Here is a 23,395-nt window from a genome sequence, read left to right as displayed (position 1 = left end):
TAACAGAATGACAAGTACACAAAACAATACCAATTCAACAAATCACCAAAGTAGAAGACATTTAGATACCACCAATATAGCAACTAAAAACACCAAAAAAGCAATGCATGAAAACAACAATAGAGCCCCCAACGTAAAAAAGGACAGCCTGTGGACAAACAAATAGAATATCCGCACAAAATAAAATGATAAACTAACACAACAGAACAATGAAATAACAACAGAACTGAACAACAATGTAGTTCTGTTGTGTTTCTGTGTTGGGTTACTGACATTTTGTGGTGTTTTGTTGGGTTGATACTGTTATTTGTTTACTAAATTTAATTTTAAGGTATAGAGGAAATATTGGCAGGCACCTCGTGAAATATTATATCAGATGGCTAACCGATGATGTTGACCTAACATTAAATGAAATTTGAGTTACTATAACAGATAATATTGTTGAATATAAAACTCGGTTGAGAGTTTTTTGTAATGGTAGTGGAAAGCTATTTTGCAAAATGTAGCTAATGTGTCCTAATGTAACGCAACTGGTGCTATGTAAAGTGCTCTGATACCCGATTCGGGTCAAGTTTGTGCTATATAAACGCTAAAAGAAAAAAAAGAAGCTGACATTAACAGTGGGTGAATAACATTTTAAGTGGAGTGTAAACACCAATGCACTATTAAAATAGGTTCACAGAATATCCTGGGTCCACAGTCTATGGAAGACCTTTCTAAATTGCACATCGCAATTATTCAATATATAAAAGAAGAAAGCGAGGTGACTGGCAAAATGCACATTAGCTTCTTGGAGAGACGATTAGATGGAGGGATAAACTCTGTGAAGGATGTGACAAAATATTTTTTAATGATGAATGACTAAAATTAATGGACATTAATGATTAAAAATAATAAATGACCAGTGCTTGGACTTTATGTTGTTTGGATAATGTAATATGTACCACAATTATATGTGTAATACAACAAAAGTAATTGTAATTTTGTTATTTTTTTCAGTTGTTGCTCTACGGTTGTATTATGTTGCTGCATTATTTTATAGTACATTGTTCTATTGCCTTGTTGGCATGAGCTCTTATAGTTTACTTATTGTGTCTTAGTTTATTATTGTTACATTGTGTTCTAGGGTTGTGTTGTTTTGTGTTGCTTATGAGTTGCATTGTTAGTCATCATATATCACTGTGTTGAATTTTGAGATTCTTTTCATGTTTTGGTTTCTGTGGGACTGTTTTAGCATTGTGCTGTGTTATTTTGTTCTGTTGCTTTGGTGTTTTATCATTTTGTGTTCTACTGTGGTTCTGTTGTCATTTTCTAAATAGAATTAAATATGTTTTGTTCTAATGTAGTTGTTCGGCTAAATTTTTTATCTTTGTTTGTTCGTTTGCGTATTTTTATTTTATTGAGTTGTAATTGTAGTGTGGATGTCTATGTAGCGTCTACTAGTTTCTTCACATACTTTAGCACATGCTGGTATGTTTCCATTACAGATACGTTTTAGACCAACAATGTATCATTGTCAAAGGTGGGAACATACTGCTGCTACTGCTCTTCAATTTTAGATGATACAAATCAATGTAACGTCATATCACAAAATATGACATAATATTGCACTTCCCAAATTCAGTTTTTGCTTGATCTAGCCCGTCCTTGAAACCATTCATTAAAAGGAATACAGCAAGCCTGCTGATGCATACAGAAAGATTTACAAGATCTAAAGCAAGTGTCTGCTGTTTGGGGCTTTTCCAGTTACTTTTTCCAATGAGGCCGTGCAGAACCCACTGCGATCTCATTAATGGGAGGTGCTGAGTCTGCAAAACCATCAGCAAAAAGCGACAAACAAATGAGTTTTCAATGTACTTTTAAACTAACTGAGGAAAGGCTCTCCCTGCATTTTCTGTGAGTTCATGCACAGGACTCCCAAGTGAGTAAAAACTTATTTTGACTTCTAGAGAGTGGCGTTTCAAAATCACATCAAATTCTAGTGTAAAACTCCCCATCTTTTCCATGTAAGTGTCCTTTAGATAAGGCAAAGGTCTCTGTGTATACTTAGAATTGCTATATCTGTTTATGTTACAATGAGCTACCGGGTCATCACTGAAAATATGTTATTAGACTTGGACCTCTCTGCAGTGTCACCCCAAAACATTTTGTCTTAGCCCTCCTGTTATGAACCTGTTTTTGTTGGATTTTAGGATTCAGTGCACTTTACCACTGCTAACCAGTGCTACACAGTGAGTGTACTCTCTCCTTTAAACATGGTAACTTTGTCTTACATCAAATTGACAAATTTAATGTATCTGTAAGCACCTAGAAAAGTGGTACTACATGAACCCAGGGCCTGTAAATTGATTGCTACTAGGGGTCCTGCAGCACTTATTGAGCTGACCCACTTAAGTAGCCTTTTAAACATGTCTCAAGCCTGTGTGTGCAGTTTTAAACTTGCAATACAACCTGGCAAAAAAACATTTTGACAGGCAAACACCTTACCTTTTAATACATATAAGTTACACCTAAACAGCCTATAGAGCAGGGTGCAGTGTATTTAAAGAGTTGGACATCTAACTTTAACTTTTACATGTCCTGGTAGTGAAACACTCTTAAATTCATTTTTTACTACTGCAAGATCCACATTTATAATAGACTAACATAAGGTTACCTTATTACATTTATTCAGTAATAACTTTCAATTGGGAACAGATGTGAATATTATTTTGGTGTCTTAAGAATTGTAATTCCAAACTCTCTTTAATGGTAAAGTCGTATTATAAGTCACAATTCTGAAAATGCCACATTTAGAACATTGGAATTTTCTTGTCCAAACCATTTGGTGCCTGTATCTTGGGTCACATGACTATGTGTAGCTGGCAGTTTTGGTTTGTGTATTGCTCCCAGACAGTGACACACAAGGGGTATAGGTATTGGCAGGATGGGCAATCTCTGACTTGATAAGGGGCGGAGCCATCACCTACTGTACCAGCACATCACAGTGCTTCTGCCTCAGTACACTCACAAAAGGTTTGGCACTAGTCTTTTGCACCCACTGACAAGCTGGGGCCTGGGCAGGGAGGCCTGAAAATTCAAACACCTATTGAGGGTGGAAACCTCCAGAATCTTCTTCTACTTCAAAGCTGTCACCAAGTATATAAATATTGGACCCTCAGACCCAAATCTTGAGTACACCTCTGGACTTGTGGATGACTCAGAAAGACTGCTGTGCTGCTTGGCAAGAGGGACTGCTACTCCACTGCCCTGTTGCCTGAGTGAGATGGACTGGACCTGAATCTTGAACCCAGAACCACCAGAGTGACTACAAGGGCCAGATGGCTGGCCTCCTGATCAGAGTCTCAGTGATAGAAAAGGTTCCAAACATGCAGAAACTAGCACCTGGAGTCTGCCTGCTGTGAGTCTTGTCCCCCAAGTGGTGCCACCCCAGTCCTGGGTCCATGCAAGTGGGCCTGAATGTGCTCTGCCAGCCCATCTGTGGTCTCTTATGCAGAGCCAACACAGCGCAACACATCTCCTTGCAACTCCACTCAGAACTGCCGCTGCATGACGCATCCTAATGCAGGACCTTAGATCGCAGCCTGCAGCTTATCGGAAGCACACCTGAGCGATGCATTCCCGACACCAGACTTCGCATTGCAAACCCTTGTCGACGGCATCCTTGATGATAATGCAGAACCTTGCAAGCCCCATCATTGGCCTCATCAGAACTTCCACTGTGCAATGCAACTCCGATGCAGGACCTTACACCATAGCTTGCAGCCTCTTGGACCCGCCACTGTATCCTTGTCACAGAATCTCACAATGCTCCGCAACCAGGATTTAAGATACTTTGTTCAGCGGGCCTAAGTTGGTCCCTGTATCCAGCTACATTACGGTCAGCCTGAACTTGTGATTTTATCCCGGTCCGACGCAACCAGATACCCACAGTTGATGCTTTGTTCTTCTAAGCACAGTTTTCACTTAAATATTTAAAATTGCATAGCTCCAGTTCTACTGTTTGGATTTTTGTCATTTTGGTTCAAATAATTTATTAAGATTTGTGCAATTTTTCTAAATTGGTGTGGGAATTTTCTTGTGTTTTGTTTTAACGTTATTTTGGTTTGAAATGCTGCATAAATACCTTAAACATTACCTCTGATTTAAGACTGACTGCTTTAGTGCTAAGCTACCAGAGGGTTAAGCACAGGTTAATTAGGGGTTTGCTTGTGCTTCACCCTGATAAGAATTGAGGTTGCTGTTTAAGTATTGTTTCAACCCCCTCAACAGGAAACACAATTTCCTACAGGCATCATTAGCATAACTAAAAGGTAAACTGATTTACATAACCATTTGCATACTGTATATGTGCAATTAACATCATTGTGATGGGTTATTCTCGTTCATGAGCGAAAAAAAATTACATTCCTGAAGTAAAGAATTGCTGAATGACGTGCCTTTTAATGGGTCATGCGCACATGGAAATTGGACACTGCAGTGGATTTGGGTGTGAGCAAAGTAAATCTTAGAGCCAGCTGTAAAAGTTGATGCTCAGCACAAACCCGCAAACTTGTGACTATTCAGGCAGGTGTTTCCTAACCCATATATATATATATATATTTTTTAACAGAGTTTTATATAGCACAAACTTGACCCAAATCGGGTATCAGAGCTCTTTACGTAGCACCAGATGCATCACATGAGGACACATTCATTTTAGTTAGGCATGGGGAGATTAAGTGATTTGCCCAGAATCACAGGATGTTCAGCGTCATTGCCGAGACTCGTACCCAGGTCCCCAGATTTGAGGTCGACCGCCCTAGCCGTTAGGCCAACTCCTCTCCCCGTAATCTACTCCTGACACTGGTGAAAGTGAAAGCCTAATCAGGGTGGGAACGATGAGGGAACACCCCCAACATTAGGTGTCAATGGAGAAGGGATCTTCGTTCAGTCAAGACCCTCTCGCGAATACCAGGTTTCTGTAGCTGAAATTTTACAACATTGTCCTTGTCCCATGAGACAATCAAACTACTGGCTCTGCCATTTTCTCTCTGAGTTGATATCATTTGTACTGAAGCAGTCTTTTATTCTTGAATGTCTTAGGGCAGAAGCAACCTCACCTCATTGCAAAAGTAATTATTGAAGAGAGGACTACAGTACTGCTTTAAGAAGACAAAGATGAAATGCACTTCGAAATGTAGGCGCGGTGCAGCGAGAACCACCGCAATCATTTTTGCATTGAATGGAAAGTCATTTGTCGAGCTCTTGGGTGCGATTCAACGCTCAGAAAAGTAAAAGAAATAACTTTTGCTGGAACATAAGATTAAAAATACATTCATTTCTTTTGCAATTCATGAGCAATAGACAGTGAGATGAGATAAAGGGAGTACATTCAGGAGCTATACCATAGGCAAATATTAAAATCAAATGCTATTACAAGTCTGTTTTATGTTCCTAGTTAAGTGATATTGAGGACATTATTATAGCGTAAGACAGAGTAAAGCACCTGTTGCAGATAGACTAGTGTTGAGCTCTTTTTATTCAGAGTTTTCGGTCTGAAGTTTCTGGTCGCATGATCTGCCAATGCGCTTGTTATTCTTTGATACATTAGTAGCTACTCAGTGAGCATATGACTATGGTGGAACTGTTGTGGTAGCTCTGGGCCTGATTCACAAAGGTAAACTTACACTTTTGTTCAAGTTTCTGATTTTCTGCAATTCACAAGTGAATTTTAGAACTAGTCTCTTTACGACTGTGGAGTCTCCGCCATCATGGCGGAGACTTTGTACACAAAATGATAGTCAGTAGTAATGATATTACTCATATAATTCCTTTGTGAATTGCAAAAAATCGTTAACTTACACAAAAGTGTAAGTTTACCTTAATGAATCAGTCCCTCAGTGTGGGATGCCTCCTGTGGTTCGTCTCAGAGACACAGGTTCAAATTCGAATAGCTCCTGTGGATGTGCATACTTCTTGTAACTCCACCCCTTGCACAGAATTACTCACCAGTTTCAATGCTCAATATATCTCCTAGTGAAACATTACTGTGTTATTTTTTATTATCAACATTACAAACGCGCATAATGCACAACTGTTGGGTGGGAAATAAAACAGATAATTCGAAAAGCCTTAGGATCTCTTCCCTTTCATGCATTGACTGAAACTGTAACTTTTCAGACATCTCAAATTCTGCTGAAAATAGATCTTCTCCCTATTGTGCAAGGCCATAGTAACTGAAAGCAGGCAGAGTGCGTCCAATAATACCTCTAGTCTTGAGGTTCAAATACATTTTATTGAAATGTTCAACTCATACAGAACTGATGTTGCCCCCTCGCTAATTTCATTCTTCATCACACCCAATGCATGTTTTTTTTTTCAATAATAAGATCAAGCGTAGTGGCTGTTCCTTATCTTGTGGTGTCTAGTTCTGTCTTGTCATAGCCTGTTGTATTGTCCAGGGCTGGCTTTAACGCTATTGGACCGACCTGCAATACTTTTTTTGGCACCCCCATCCTCCATGACCTCCTCCTCAGATTCCCTCACTACCACCAGGCAAAAGTGCCCCTCATCTCTCCATAGCTCCTCTCTCACATACATTTTATTAGTTCTAAATCGCTGGTAACGTCTGTCTTTACTAATCCACTCAGCTATCCACATAAAATACAGATCTGTTTTTTGCAGTAGGCCTATTAACCCTCTACACTACTTTATGGTGAGTCAAAACTGCCAGTAGACAAAACTCTGATCTCCCTCGCTAGCAGGAACATTAATCACAAATGTTATCTTCACATTTTAATTGCTGCCTTAAGGGTGGACGCACATGGAACTGTGCAGCAGGTGTTTTTAAATCATAAGGTAAACCGGAAGGTATTGCTAAACACAGCAACCCCTCTGAGGTCAGTGCCCCCCTCCATGTCAGCGTCCAGTGGGATCGCAGGGGTCGCACCAACCTAAAGCCGGTCCTGGTATTGCTCACTATTATATACTGTAAGGATCCTCTAGATCTCCTCTAGAATATTCAGGACTAGAAGCCTATTATGGCACAGGAGCATGCTGATAAATTACTTAAACAAAGACTACACATATTCGCAATGCCTCTGGTCTTTAGATAATCTCACAAATTGAGCTGGGCGCAACCTAGTTGCAAGCATAAAGGGGAAAAAGTGTGCCACTGCCATTCTGATCCAGACTTTCAACCAATGTAGAATATCCAAAATTCGCCCAACAGGGACTCGCTCACTAGGGTGAGGCTCTTGCTAAGTGAGTAAGACTCAATCTTTATGTGGGCCAGACTTGCTTCGACTAGAGCTCTTTCCAATGAGTGTATTAAACTTAAGATTTCAATGTTGGCTTGACAGACTCTCCCATTCATGTTCTGATCTTGATAAAATGAGTACCACTTAGGTACGTAACAGCAATACATTTTGTTATGGCACATCAAAGAAACACATGTTCAGGTTATTGGAACACGGTGAGCTTATGAAGTGTATCTGTATGTTCCATGCAGTGGGAGGCACATTTGTGACATTTCTGTTCCGGGGGAACCAGACGTCACTGCTGTCAGTCTCCTTTGCTGGTCATTGTAGGATTGCGTAGACTTGGAATGATTAAAGAATACATGTGCACAAATTATGAGAGAAGAGGCTCCTTCACTGCTGAAGAACTGATTTTTTCGCTATTTATTCTAAAAGTGATGTAACGAGGAGCACACCCTGGGAAAAAACGCAGGCAGGGGGAGAACTTCTAATTTTAGAGAACCCCAATGCTGCGCAATGGCAACACTACACATATTGCAAAAATACAGGAAATGGTACTCAGAGTTTAGAGCAGATTAACACAATGGTCCACATTATTACAGATGATCTCTGTAGCATTCAGACGGAGCTGGATTGGTCCTCAGGCAGTACTTCTGGTGATTTGACTGATCAGCATGCAAAGACTGTACACCCGTTGACATGTTGGTGGAGTCTCTGGAAGCTGGAGGATGGAGAAATCTCAGGAAGCCACGGTCCCACAGGCACAGGAGTGCTAACGCTAACATGACATCCTACCATTGGCGAATCCTACCTCAGTTCCAATTCACTGGCGGCATCCAAACCATCATTATCCGGCACCTTTGAAGATTTTCGAAGCTTCCTAAAGAAATAGGCATTTTGGCTTACTGATTTTACACCTCTCTTAGCCGTCATCATACTGCCTTGAATGTGTGTCACTTCTCATGCAGACAGTTCAAACGGGAGTCGAAATTTACTGCCTGTCCTTCACAAGAACTAAATCTCAGAGGCATGTGTGAGACTCTGCAGTTTCTTACAGTGTGCCAACATCCACTTTTCATCAGATAGGGACAGACTCCATGATGGATGGTGAGGAATCACATCACTCACCAACTGCACTATATATAACTGGATGTGGCACAGCCAGTACTATTAAGAGAAATTCGCTCATTTTCCTTTAGGAAGTCACTGATGGCTCATTCAATATTTTGCTTAGACTTCTGTACAGTTCTAATAGACTTGATGATGGTTTTAATGGAGTGTTTTGTTCACCATTGGCTTGCTGCACTCTGGGGGTGATCTTGAGATGTTTGGTACGGAATTAATTTAATTTATAAGCAAATTCATGGACTGGAAACAGAGGCCATTATCTTTTCTAGGTTTGGAATAATTTATGTGGCTGATGTTAAGTTGATGATCACCACATCAAGGTACTTGGATCATCATCGAATTCTACTAGTAAATGATGTCCTTTCGGCAGACTCACAAAATCAGCAATGATTATCATCCAGGGAAGTTGAGGAAGGTCTTCCATAATGATGGGGGCTGGTAGGCCTGGCAGACAATAGGCTAAATACGGAGGATGTTTACCACAGTGTTTACAGGTAACTCGTCTAACCTAGGAAACCAAACTCTATTATGGAGGCGATGTTCAGTCTTGACAAAACCCCTTGATGCCCCACATGGGGCAATTGGATACCTCTGAATAAAAATGATTAGGGATTACTTGCCTGTTATACCCCAGGAAACAACTATCAGTTGACAGAGCTAATTCATGCTGGACATTGTACTATGACACAATAACTTGTTGAGCTTCAGCAGTGCAGGCCGATTGGTTTGACATCAGCCAAATTCCCTGTGCCCATGCAAATCTTGTAATCGGCAAACTGCAGGCATTCATCTACAGGGGTGGCATTACAGATGTCTTTTAGCAACATTCGGAGTGGATGTGAAATTTCTAACACAATTCTGACATAATTTTCGGTTTCAATGGCACATTGAGCCTTTTCTGGCATGACAAGCTTTGGATGCCTAGATAGGTAGGAGAATATTCAAATTCCAGAAATTGAGTCCACTCTCCTACTTGCAATGGGGGCTTTGATGATGACCTTTTGAATAAGCATACCACAGGTTTATGGTCAGTGCTCACTGGTTAGGAGTGCCATAGAAATACAGATGAAAGTGCTGACACCACCAGTATATCACAATTGCCTCCCTTTGTATATGAGAGTAACGTTGGTCAGAAGAGGTTAGAGCTCGACTGGCATAGGCAATCGGTGATGAGTGCTTAATGCAGGAGGGGTATTATATACAACTCCTAACCTAATGTTTGTAGGCATAAAAACCATGGCTATTTGGAAGAGGTGGTTTACCCACGTCAAGTAGCATACTTCATTACTGATCACCTCACCCCACCCTGGTAAGATAGTATTACGAGGGTGGATCCAACCTCACCCAATGAGGGAGTTCTTAAGATATACAAGTTACCTGGATATGGTAGAGATCCAGTTATATTAAAAAAATACCTTAGGGTATACCACAGTAGTGCCCTGTATTAAGTAGTACCTTAGGTATGATTAAAAGGAAAACAAGTAAGATGGTGGATGTTGAAGGGTACAATGGCCCTAACATCTTATAATATGCCAACATGTTTCTGCCTTCTCACGTACCATATAACTAGTCAGGAGCATTCCTCAGGGCTCTCACGGAATCCCTATCTTTAAATAGATACAGATCAATGACCCCAGGAGAGACAGGAATTTCATACATAAAGTAACATTATTGCTGTACCAATCATCATGCCATAATGCTATCAGTTTTTTTACCTGTAATTCATCTCTCAAACGTGATGAGGGAGTGGTACTGCAAAATATGCAAACACACAACATGCAAATTGAGTGGGAAAACTTGCGACAATTTCATGCATTCCCGAGCTCTCATCGTATGACTTACTCTTTTCAGGGTTCTAATACAGTTAATAGTCTGTTAGGGGTGGTGATTCCTGTAGTCCCACACCTCATAGTAGAAAGTGTGATATCATTAATGTTTTTTCCTTGCATGTGACTATTCGGTCTTTCTTTCACATGATCGTTAACTTCTTATATCGACATTGTGTGAGCCAAAGCCTTTGTTATTGTAGTTCACACCCCCAATCTCAATAACTGGTATGAAACATGTTGTGATGTATGACAAGTAGCCGAGGAATATCTTTGAAGATTGTTTATTTGTCTAAGTTGCAGGTTGTTATTCAAGTACAACAGCCCCACTGGGAGCAGTCTGCCTGCTGCTCAGTCCATACTCCAACTGTCACACCTCACCACAAAGGCACCCAAACATTCCATTCATATCCATCACACCAACATTCCACACACAACACTCATGCTGGCTGAGCAGCTAGGAGCCAAGATAACAGGGAAGATACATCAATACCTAAGCAGAATATAACAAAACACATCCCACAGGTTTACGTTATGCCCCCTGTGGCAGGAAACTCTGGAGCCTACTCTATGCCAGTAGGACCACAAAGGGCGAAATGCAAAGGAAACTGGCATTCCCCAAGTGATCAGTGATCTCTTACATGTGGTATTCCCATTACTCGTGTTGCCTAGGAGGTGCGCCTGGCCATATACGACTTTGCAAGGAGGGCGACCATGCCCAAAATATGGCAGCAGAATCCCTTATAACGGGAAAGTGGCAGCAGCGATATGGTAAAGTCGACTGGCTGTACGGGGAACCAAAGGTACAGTACTGGGAGCACCTTCTTTACTGCCTATTTATTCTAAACGTGAGAATGGACCATACAAAGGGAAATCAAACCGGAAGCATAAGAACTTTTTAATAATTCCAGTACAGAGCATGCCCAATACTACAGGCGCACACCTCGGTCAAACCCACCCATGCTCCTCGGAAGCAGCAAGCGTCCTAATACCATGGGTGATAAGCACATGGTAACAGCTCTTCTGCTAAAGTGACAGGGGTAAGCCCACTGGGAAGAAGCACACGGCATCAAACACCTGTCCGTGGATGGGTAAATACAGCCCACAATTCCATGTGCACGAACACCCAGCAGCAGGCTGCAGAACCTGTCAGCAGAAGTGTCCATCTGCCACTAATGTGCAGTCGAGGCTTAGCACAAAGACAGAACCTGCAGAAATGCAGGCTTTCTCACACTGGTTTTGAAATGTGATTACTATTTTATTGGTTTTGTTGCTTGCAAACATCCTTACTATGGTGATCCAGTGTTCAGTCTGCTGTTAAGTATTCCAACATTTGGCAGTTCGCGACATAAGAGGAAACATTGATTTAGAGAAGAGCAAACAATTTCATCAGCATGAGAGGAAGCAAACAGAACCCAGATTTCATAGCTTCCACTGTCATAAGTGTAATCATCAGGTCACATTTATTTTGCACCGTAGGTCATCTTTTGCTGTACAAGGTGGCAACGCAATTCGCTGGTTGATTTCCCTTGCTAGCAGTATTGATGTATTTAGACTTCTGAATTAAAAAAGCAGCCTCAATATCAGCTGAATGTTTCCAACTCTAAGCCATAACATATTATTTTTATAAGGAGAAGAATCATGATTTAACCTCTTTTTGTTTTGATATAACATTTTATTATTTTATGAAAGAGAAAGCATAATACAACATAACAAAACAAAAGTTGCAATACCAGCCCATGAGCCCCACGTATCCAAGCGTGAATCGTGCTCTTTTCACATTATAGACCAAGGTGTGATTAAGAATTTAGGATGAAACCAACAGTTTTAAAGTAGGAGCAGTGATGGGAATTATATATTTAGCACTGTATGTGAGGAGCAACTTCTGGCCTGAGTATTTGGATGTCAAGGCTGCTGATACTACACAGAGGCGGCTTTTCCATTAGGGTTTTCGGATTCCACCCCTCCCTAATCTGCTGCCCAAAGTAAATGCTTCCAATCAGTCCTCAGACAGAATAAATATAAACATTTCTGTCAGTGTCTGGGTTCACTCGTGCTCTGAAAGCAGGTCAGGCAGCCGTGCACTATCCACAACTATGTGTGCAAACCTATGGTGCTCTAAGAAGGACACTATGCCAGTAAACAACCCTTGGTGTGAAGTAAGTGGTATTTCTCAGGCCATCAGTGCTATCGCAGCCCTGGGGCGTTCCCCTGCATAGCACAGTCTGAGGCCGGAAGTCGGGTCAATAACCTTGAGTAGATCCCACCCTTTCTCAGTTATCAATCAATCAATCAATCAATCAATCAATCAATCAATCAATCAATCACATAATTTGTAAAGCGCACTACATACCCGTGAGGGTTTCAAGGCGCTGGGGAGAGTCTGCTGCTATTGGTCAAAGAGCCAGGTCTTGAGTTGCCTCCTGAAGGTCAGCAGGACTTCGGTCTGTCGCAGGTGGAGGGGGAGGGTGTTCCAGGTCCTGGCCGCGCGATGGGAGAACGATCTGCCTCCAGAAGTAGTTCTCCGGATGCGGTGGATCGTGGCCAGGGCGTGATTGGCAGAGCGGAGTTTCCTGTTGGGTACATAGAAGGAGAGTCGACTGTTGAGATAGGCTGGGCCGGTGTTGTGGAGTGCCTTGTGTGCGTGGATCAGGAGCTTGAAGGAGATTCTTTTGTCGACGGAGAGCCAGTGCAGGTTCCTCAGGTGGGGGGTGATGTGGTCGCGGCGCGGGACGTCGAGGATCAGGCGTGCAGAGGCCTTCTGGATTCTCTGAAGTCTGCTGATGAGCTTGGACGAGGCTCCGGCATAGAGGGTGTTTCCGTAATCGATTCTGCTGCTGACTAGGGCCTGGGTGACCGTTTTCCTCGTGTTTGTCATGATCCATCTGTAGATCTTGCGGAGCATGCGGAGGGTGTTGAAACAGGTGGAGGAGATTGCGTTGACTTGTTTGGTCATGGAGAGTTTCGAGTCGAGGATGACTCCCAGGTTGCGTGCGTGGTCGGTGGGGGCCGGGGGGGACCCCAGTGACGTGGGCCACCAAGAGTCGTCCCATGCGGAGGGGTTGGACCCGAGGATGAGGATTTCCGTCTTGTCTGTGTTCAGTTTGAGGCGGCTGTCCTCCATCCAGTCGGCGACGGCCTTCATTCCCTAGTGGAGGTTGGATTTGGCGGTGAGGGGATCCTTGGTGAGGGAGAGGATCAGCTGAGTGTTGTCGGCGTGGGAGATTATGTTGAGGTCGTGCTGTTGGGCGATGTGTGCTAGTGGTGCCATGTAGACGTTGAACAGCGTCGGGCTGAGGGAGGATCCTTGAGGGACACCGCAGCGGATCTCGGAGGCATCGGATCGGAACGGGGGGAGGCGGACTCTCTGAGTTCTGCCGGAGAGGAAGGAGGTGGTCCAGTCCAGGGCCTTGTCTCGGATCCCTGCGTCGTGGAGGCGCGTGCGTAGTGTGCGGTGGCAGACGGTGTCGAAGGCGGCGGAGAGGTTCAGGAGGATGAGGGTCGCCGTCTCGCCATTATCTAGCAGGATCCTGATGTCGTCTGTGGCGGCGATGAAGGCGGTCTCGGTGCTGTGGTTGCTGCGGAATCCTGATTGGGACGGGTCTAGGATGTTGTCTTCGAGGTGACAGGTGAGCTGGGTGTTTACTATCATCTCGATGACTTTTGCTGGGAACGGAAGCAGGGAGGTGGGTCGGAAGGCTAGACACACATAAGCTTGCGTAACATGATCCTGCTGCCCAGGGGAGTAGCTAGACCTTCGGCTGCACGTGGCGGTCCCTGCGCTTGCCGCCACGTGGTGGCCGCATGTAAGGGAGGGGGGGTGTTGCTGGTGATTCCTGTGTTTGCCGCCTGCGACTGCCGCAGGTAAGAGCAGGGGGAGGAGGCCGCCTTACCAAAAACTCATGCTGTCTGGGGACCGCCCCTCGTTGCTACGCCACTGACTGCTGGTGACCTAGAAGTTACCCAGGCCTTTCCTGATCGTGAGGTCCAGCTCCGGTACAGATGCAGATTTGTGGTAACTGACATCTGCCTTAAGCTATAAGCCAATCTTCCCTGCACCAGAAATTAGTATTTATTTTTCAAGCTCCAAAGAATATCAAAGGCTCGCAACTGATCACGTTAAAAGTACAATTATATTACATTCATACAATCCCACAACCGCAGGGAATTTGTACTTGGCGTAATTAGATTGATTGTGGAAATATTCACTCTTTTCCTCCATTTCTCCATTGTTCTTCCCCATGGAATACCACAGAGGACATTATTTTGTTTAGTTCTGGATAAGAGAAACAAACATAGAGTCAATTCTCCTATCAATTAAATAATGTAATTTTACATCAGGCCCTAGGGTTGTCAGTCTTATTTACTATGTTTAATTTCTGGACCAAGGCCAAGCTAAATGTGTAGCTGAAGCCCCAGATGCTCCGAGAACAGAATGTCCGACAGTTTTAGAGAATTACAAATTTGAGACATTTCTTCAAAATTCTGCTCATACTGAAAAAATCTGAAAAGCAAAAAAAACACATTTGGTGCTGGAAAAGCATGGTCTAAATAAATTATTTAAAGAAATGCATGGTCTCTTCACTCTCTCTCTCGCTGCTTCAAACTACAATACTTCCCCTTGGCTTTACTGTCTCCCTCCACCCGCTTGTGTGCTTCTCCACCTTTTTTATACCAGTGTCTCTCCTCTCTGTTTCTTTCACTCTCTATCATTTTTCCCTGCCTAAATCTTTTCCCCTATGTGATCCTTTTAATGCTATCTCTATAGTCTGTTGTTTCTCCTTTCCTTTACGTCTCACCTGTTCTCTCTCCCCCTTAGTTGTCACCTTCTTCTACCTAGTCCTCCCCCCAATTACTATAACATGTTTTTCTCTAATCTTCAACCATGTACCCTTTCCTTTATTGCATCTCATCTATCCAACTTTTCCCTTCCCATCCTCTCCTCCCCAACATATATGTATTTTTAGATCGAGCATTTGAGACCTCATGTATATACTGTAGTAAATACTTTTATGTGCATGCACTTTGTTGGCTCTGGAGATCAGTCTTATGGCTTGTCTGCTTTCGCTTCCGCTTAGGGACTTTTTTTTCTGTTCAACTGCCTCTATTTAACTGTCTGGATAAAAAACGACCAGTAGAGATCAGTAAAATACCAGAATTGCTTTCTGCTGAGGGACTTGCTTTTATTTTTCTGGCAACTGCCTCTGTGTAACTTTCTTGATAGAAAACGACCAGCAGAGGTCAGTAAAATACCTGAATCACTTTAGCATTCTCTAGATTCCAGTCCATAGAAATTGTCTTCTACGAGCACCCGTAGACAATAATATTTTTTCAAATCTTGTGTTTTCAGTGATTAGACCTCCGAAGGCCCTGATTTTATATTAGAAACAGAGCTTTGGACTGTACCATTTCCCGCTGAAAGGCAATATTTCTCTCCATGTGTTCCCATACCTGGCGTGTCATGCAGTTTGGTGCTTACTTTCCCTCCATGTTCAAGAACAGTAATTGTTTCAGCACCCAGGCTAACGTGCTGCATAGCTAAATACATATAAGGTCCCAAAGGTGAGACCAATTGCATTGCAAATGCTTGTTCCTGTTGCCAACAGCCAGCAGTCATTTTCTACTACCCTCTCTTCTTTATCACTTTTTGCTCACTCTCACCTGAAATGACCTTCACTCTGTTACATTTTGCTCCCTCTTCTGAATGTCATTCCTAAGTTGCTGTTTCCAGTGTTCCACTTTTTTGTGTGTGCTCTCTGTGTCATCCTCCAGTACTCCAGTCTGTTTATCCTTATGTCACTGTCTGGACTCCCACACTAGGGGCTCCCCTTCTCTTCGCTCTGTTTCCATGTGTGTATTCCATATTACTTTCTGCACTCCTCTGTTTCTAAATGCTTGGTAACCCCACAGCTGGGAAGGTTACTCCGCTCGAGGCAAAACTAGCAATTGAGTCATTACAGTGAGAAAATATGCTGGAAATGCACTGTTTATTCCAATTATTTAGAATTTTTTTTCTTGATCTCTCAATGCGGGTGAGAGGGAAATGTAGCTTGCTACACCCAATTTCACCAATGCTGTTTTTCATTGCCCCCACCTGCCCCTACTCCCACCCCTAACACACCCCACCACCCTGGTCCGGTAGCAGCTGCTACTGCTATGATGCGTAAAATAGTTGCTTCTATGCAGTAGCATAATCTGAAGCCAGATTAGTAGTAGTGCAGGAGGTTATTGACATTGATGTGACAGTGGAGTCGAGCATAGACTGCATTTTCAATGATCTTGATAATGAAGGGTAGATAAGTGCTGGGCCAATACTTCTTGATGTTATCAAGGCCTAGTATGGATTTCTCCAGTATTGGGAGCATCTGGCCTGTCTTCAGAGGTTGTAGGAAGATGCTTTGAGTGAGAAAGGCATTGACATTGATGAGTAGAGTTAAGATGCCACCTCCAGAGAGAAATTTGATGAAAGACGAGAGTAAGGAAACATATTCATAACAAGCAGCTTTCAAACAGTTGAATGTGTTCCGGAGATCTGCAAGAGAAAGGGTGTTTGAAGGATGATTATTCTAGTTTGCTATAAGAAGGATGATTATTCTAGTTTGCTATGAGAAGGGGTGAGCCTCAAGGAAGTGGTAGGTTTGATGGTGTTGTTGGCTGCAAAAGCTCCTGTACTTATTCACTGAAGAAGAGGTTGATAGTCTTTAACTCATCTGTGGAGTGTGAGACAAAATGCTCAGTCAATGGCTTGTTGTACTGCTTGATTGTCTTGAAGAGCATTCTGCTTTTGATAGCAGCGTAAGGGATGGTCTTATTTGTGGGCTTGATTTTGTCAGCTAGGATGAGGTGTGTGTTTCACAGGAGGCTTCCTTAGCATGAGGTCAAGAGGGTTCTGTTTTTTCCATTTCTTTCTTATCTGTGGGTGCAGCTTTGTTGTCAACGAGGACTTTGAAGAACCAACAAGTTGAAGGTTTCAGCTTGCACTTAGGTGATTTAGTTGGTGGGAGGTCCAATAATTCATTATTAAGTCCTTGTTCTGTCTTAACGGCCTGTAGATGAGTTGGAAGGTCACTTTACTGAATTATGCAGAGTGGAAATTAGTATGTGAAATAGGGAAAGCTCCATGGAGTTGAGTATTGGATGCTTTCCTAGTCCGCGTGCCATCCTATGTATGCAGACCACAAGCTAAATGCTGTAAACTGTAGGAGTAAGGATCTCTTGGATGTGCAAGGAAGTCAGCTGACCTCTTCTTCGGTTATCACGCTTGTGATAGGTGATGAAGACTGGAGTGTAGAGCACTGCGAAAGGTGCATTTATCTGCATGAGGTTGAATTCATGTTAGGTGGTGTGTGGTGACTAGTGGAATCGGTAAAGGTTAGATATATGCTTTGTGAGTTTACAATCTGGGTGTGTCCTCTAGCTCCGAGTGTGACTAAGGGGGTGGGTAGCAAAGAATGCTGAACTAAGCACATGATGAATGTTAAATTGTAGATAATCACTCAGGTGACTGTGAAGCAGATGTTCTCGCCGCGGGTCCTTCCTGGCCCTAATAGGCTCAAACAGGCAGAGTCCATGTCTGTGTCTGATTTTTACTGTGGACACCAGGATGATGGAGCACCCTGAGTAGTTAACAAAAACATTGAATAGGGAGGCTGCTGGAAATTGAAGTGATGTAATTTTTTAACTCAATTAAGTTCCTGGAACTACAGATGCTGGAAATTAAACTAATTTCACTTCCTGTGGATGTGGATACTGTAAAAGGTCTGATTATCTACCTTCTTCTGTTAAATATAGTTAAGTGGGAAACCAGTGATGTAATGTCTTAAGGAGATAGATGGTGGCACATGTAGTGATTTGACAGTCTGTAGAGCTAGGAGCTTTGGAATTAGGTCTGACTGGCCGGCTTCCTTTAAAGATGATTTTGTCAGAAAATCAGTGATATCCCTTCTTTAAGATCTGGATGTTGGAAAGTATGTGGTGCCTCTCCTGCAGAAGTCCTGAATGTTTGAGGATACATAATGCCCTTTTGCTGTAGGTGGTCACATAGAAAAGGTGTGCTGTTATTGATAGACGGGCAGTTTGCACGTAGATGGTGTCGCATTGTTAGCCTTCCTGGTTTTTAGTGATGTGAGTTTGTGAGGTGTCTTTTGGTAGTGTTGCTGCCCTGTTCTGTTTTCTGCTATATGCACCATGTCACTTGTGTTCTGTGATATTGCACTGTGTAGAATGGAAAGTAGGTAATGTCAAACTCTCTCATGGTTTGTGTAAGAAATGACGTGTGTAGTACCCTGTGTTTATCTCTGTCCTGTATTTTCCATTGTGCTTGTAGAATGTATGTTAGGTCACCTGGTTCTTTAAGGTGTGGTGGTGTAGCATGAGTCCAGAGTTCTTTATCTGACAGTCTGTAGGCAATTACCCTAATGGAGACAAGGGTAAACATCGCGGCTCTCGCTGAGACATTTGTGGACGTGCTTGTATTTCTGATAAAAATGAAGGGAGAAAAGCAACTTTTTTCATGGATGCAACTGCCTTCTCTTCTCTGTACAACATGCGCACAATGAAAAAATACAGCATCTCACATTACCTTCTTGTTGCAAGCTATTACTAAACCTTTTAATGCCTTCTGGGCTTTTAAGGTTTGTTCAAAATCCATCAAGTTGTCATTCCTCCCGTGTCCCATCATTATATCTTTTTGTAGATGAATATAGGCAGTGCAGAGTAGGTAGACAGATATAAATAGATTTCAATCATTCAGTGTTTTTGTACATTTTCGGACACTGAAAACATTTCTTCTTGTGCTTTGAACACAGAGTTTTTGCCAGATTGCGTAGTTGGGTATTAAACAAGCATTTCCAATGCAATAGGTCTCGCAATTACATTGTTTTGAGCTATTGGAATTGAAAATGTTATTTTTTTTTTTCCCTTCGTGAAGCATTAATCAAGTAATGACGTTGTAAATGACAATGTCTTTTACCCCCTGTTGACCCCCGCATACAGACATACATAGAAATCGCACTACAAATGGGCACACATGCATGCACACACTGAGAAACACACGCACCCTGCGAGACAGACACACTAATACATAGAGGCACACGGGTGCACCAAAGAACGTGATCACACACGCACCCACACTGAGTCACAGGCACACTGAAGCTTTGGGTCTGGCAGACTAGCCGACACGCCAGACACTGTCACACTGAGTAGAGGCGCACACATGCTGAGAGGGATGTTTTAATTATCAAGCTCAAGGTGCTCACTATAAAACTCAAGAGGAGTGGAAGACTGACGTGGCTTTATGTAAACAAAAAATATTATGCAGTGAACCAAAGGATAACATTCTATACATTTTTAAACCCTATAGCGTTTGCTCACACACCATAACTATAATGCACACACTAGTAGATCACCGAACAAATTAGAACCATTGAAGTCATTTGCACCGTGTAAGAACTAGAACAGCAAAGAAATACTGAAACGGTGGTGCGCCAAGATCCGAGCAGCTCTATGGAAAGCACTATAAACGGTTAACATTATTAATGACATGGTCGCAATAAACTGATTTTGCACGTTTGCTGGCTGTTTCTGTCATGTTTATACAAGTGGGACTACGAGGTACACATCTAAACAGAAACTATCATGTAAATCCAATATAGACATGAAATCGCTGTGCAGTCTAGACAGATCTGAATGTTGTAAGGTGCCAGCAAACCATTATCCAACGAATGCCCCACTTTTAAGTTTTTAGGTGCTGTAATGCCAATAGCATGGCACTTGCTTTATAAAGGCAAGACTTATTGACTTTGCCAATGCTTTTGCTATTGTTGCTAAAATATCTCAAAGGATACTAGGAGAAAATACCATGGTGTGTATTGCACATTTTATTTAAAATAATAATTAAACATGGAAAAAAGGGATTTTAGATACTGCCTCCAGCAGCCTCTAGCTGTGGTAATACCCACCTATCTCCAGCTCATACCAACGTGCTAAATATAAGTCATAGTGAGGAAGAAGTTGTTTAGCGGTGATGTATTTTAGAAAAACATAAGTTAGCAATTTAAAGTTAAGCCAGATTGGTCGCACACTGCTACACCTACCAGTCGTGTTCCCCCAATGAAAATGGTCCCTGAAGGTCAGCGTCGGCGGATACACCTATGCTCGAGTGTGAATGCAAGTATGCGTGGCGTGTGCCATCCCTGGACACGTGTTTCGAGGTAGTTGCCTCTCGTCAGCAGGGAGTAGGAAAATGTGTGGGGTTGCTGTGTAAGCTGCTAAAATCGTTATCAGGTCTAGTACCTCTCGTAGCGCGCAGGTGCGTAACCATGAGTCCGTCGACTCCACCGGCTCAAGGGAGCCTGAATATAAAGTTAAGACATAAGTTAGCAATTATTTCCTTGATAGACAAACAGTTACACCCACTTAGAAAACTCTATTTTATAGCTTGCTGCCCTGCCAAGAGATATGGTGAATGTCAAAGTTCAGGTATCACCGCCATCAATCTCATAAAACTATGCACCGTAAGTACATGTTATAAATTAGGCCTACTGTAGAAGTCCTTTTTTAATGGAAACTTCCATTTAAAAAATGGGCGACATTGAACTGCTTGACATTAGCCTTTTGGCCTGATTCAGTTTTTGGTCGATGAGTACTCCATCGGAAACATGATGGATATCCCACCCGCATTATTCAAAAGTACACTAGAATCGAATTCACTTGTAACAAGGCGGATGAGATATCTGTAATGTTGTGACACAGCAGCCGTCTGATCTAAATCAGGCCAATAGTCCCTGATTACACGAACTTCCCAATTATGGATGCCATTTTACACTCCCATTAATTCGCACATGCTGTGTACATGTTCTGGTCCCTAACCCCTGTGTGTGTTTGAACCTTACATACAGTACACCTTCCCTAGTCCTCAAAAGCACGAGGTCATCCAGGGACTCCCTCTGTGTACTCCAGAGCCACTTGATTGGGGCACCCTTCAGTTTTCATGCGGCAAAAGACCCAGTAGGTATTACTTTTATTTATCTGGCATGTAGCGTAGCATTCATTGCTGCTCTCTTCTGTGAAAACAATCCTTAGGCTAGAGCTGGTAAAATTCATTGTCAGTACATTCCATTCAGTGCTCATTTCAAGCCGGACCATACAAGCCTTTGCAGACCACAGCAAGTCATCTCTTTCCATGTGATCCTGCAAAGGTTCTGCTCAAATTATACCTTAATCGCTAAGTTCCTCGCAGAATTGCCTACTGGTCAGCATAGCGCGCTGCTGGTCAGCTAGAGGACAGACGAAGGAGCCAAGAGTCACTGGGCATTCTTTGAGCTAAAAAGTTCCCTCCTGGGTTCTCAGTTGTACATCACCTCAGTAGCTGACCTGTTCGGTAGGAGGTCAGTTATACTTCACAACCATGTTGTATAGCAACACCTTCTTCGGGTGCAGGTGTAAAGGGACACTTTCACGAGGGGCAGATGTCTAGGAATGGTCAAACGCGGCAGGTTTTACGAAGTGAGGGTCTGAGAGAAGAAGGGTAATTTGAATGGTGCTTTAAGAATATCCACGGTAAAAGAGTGCCATGGCGACTTCCTAGCCATCTTCACTTTGCCGAAAAAGTGTGCAGACTGTGTGCGTTCGTGTGAGATGGCTTGTGAGATACCGCTGTCTCTGAAGATGTAATGTTCACAGAGTTTTGTCTGTGATACTTTAGCTGCCCTACAACATGTGGGAGTGGCTAGGTAGGTGTATTGCAGGTGGTACCTCGTTGTCACGATAAATGTAACCATTCTTGTAGAGATCAGAGAGGTTTTGCTTCTGTGCTTGTAGAATTCATCCTTCAGCATCACTGAGAAACTTAGAAAACGTCCACGTCCCATACACACCTGTGAGTAACTTTCTGCTGTGTTTCTAGGGATTGTGACGCATCTGATTTGTTTCTAGGCCTTTTATTTTGACACATTCCACAGCCGCACAACAATGAACGGCAGCGTCTGTCGTTCACCATCGTTAACAACTCATTTGTAGCCCTATGCCGCCGTCTCTTCCGGCTGCTTCTCTCAAGACTTATAAATTATTTCCTGCGCTTGCGTCCGGCGAAAGACTAGCATGAGGTGTGACTGTTGGCTTGGTGCCCACATTATCTCCCTTACCAAAGTCCAGCCTGCTTTGCCACAGTGCCGTGTAGGGGCTTTCCTCTAACCTGTGCCAGCCACGCCTGGCGAGCATCGCATGACAAAGTCACAATCGTGCGGCTTTCAGAGAGATTCTCTGCACTGTGGTGGGAATAATGGATCAAAGAAAGGGAAATGAAAAGTGGGAGATACATAGAAAAAGAGAGAAGAGAGTGCAAGGGATATAAAGAGAGAGCAAATGATAGAAAGCGAAAGACAGGAAAAGACAGAGGTGGAGAGGGAAAGACAAGAGGGAGCAAGCAATAACAAGCGCTCGCCATCTGTTTTCACTCAGCCACTTGTTTATATTGCAAAAATGAACACGGGGCTGAGTGAAAACAGATGGCCCCCATAAAGATAAGAAATTGCTTTGCGACAGCCGCAAAGCAGACGACCCTGTTCGTATAGGCCGGACTAAAGGGAGACAGGGCAGTGGCCTAAAAAACCTCATTTCCAATGGCCCGCCACCGTTTAGCATAAACGGTGATGCCAGCCAATGGAAATGAGGGGCAGGGCTTCAAGCCCCCTTCTGAAAGTCCTCATCCACAATATCTCTCGCATACGCTGCAACGCTAGGCAAGACCTAAAAAGTAGATAGCAAGAGAGGCTCAAAATTATATACTTGGACAATCTCCTTTGCATTTTTCCTTTTTGAAATTAAGGTTAATACTTTTAGTGCAGCAGAATTTCTGGAAAGCCACTTTTCTATCATGCAAATAGGCGAGAATATTCAATTTATATCATTAGTAAACACCACTTCAGTTCTAATTTCGTCACACAACCTCATCAACAGCTATTACTTTGAACCCATTGTCTTCTTTTTCTCTCGTTTTCTTTGTTTCCCTGCAGCAGCGGCCGCTGCAGGTAATCGTGGTGGGGCAGGGCGAGGCAGGAGAAGGAAATCGACAGGCAACTGAATATGATTTATTTATTTAATGTTCCTGCCCCACCGCCTCACCACGCTTACCTGCACCAGCCACAACCTTTTCCCTGTCTCATGTTTGAAAGACGTTGGATCGTGTATGTTTCTGCAGAT

This window comes from Triturus cristatus, chromosome 5_2 (assembly GCF_964204655.1).
Source record: "Triturus cristatus chromosome 5_2, aTriCri1.1, whole genome shotgun sequence".
Taxonomy (NCBI): domain Eukaryota; kingdom Metazoa; phylum Chordata; class Amphibia; order Caudata; family Salamandridae; genus Triturus; species Triturus cristatus.
Note: the sequence above shows the minus strand (reverse complement) of the source record.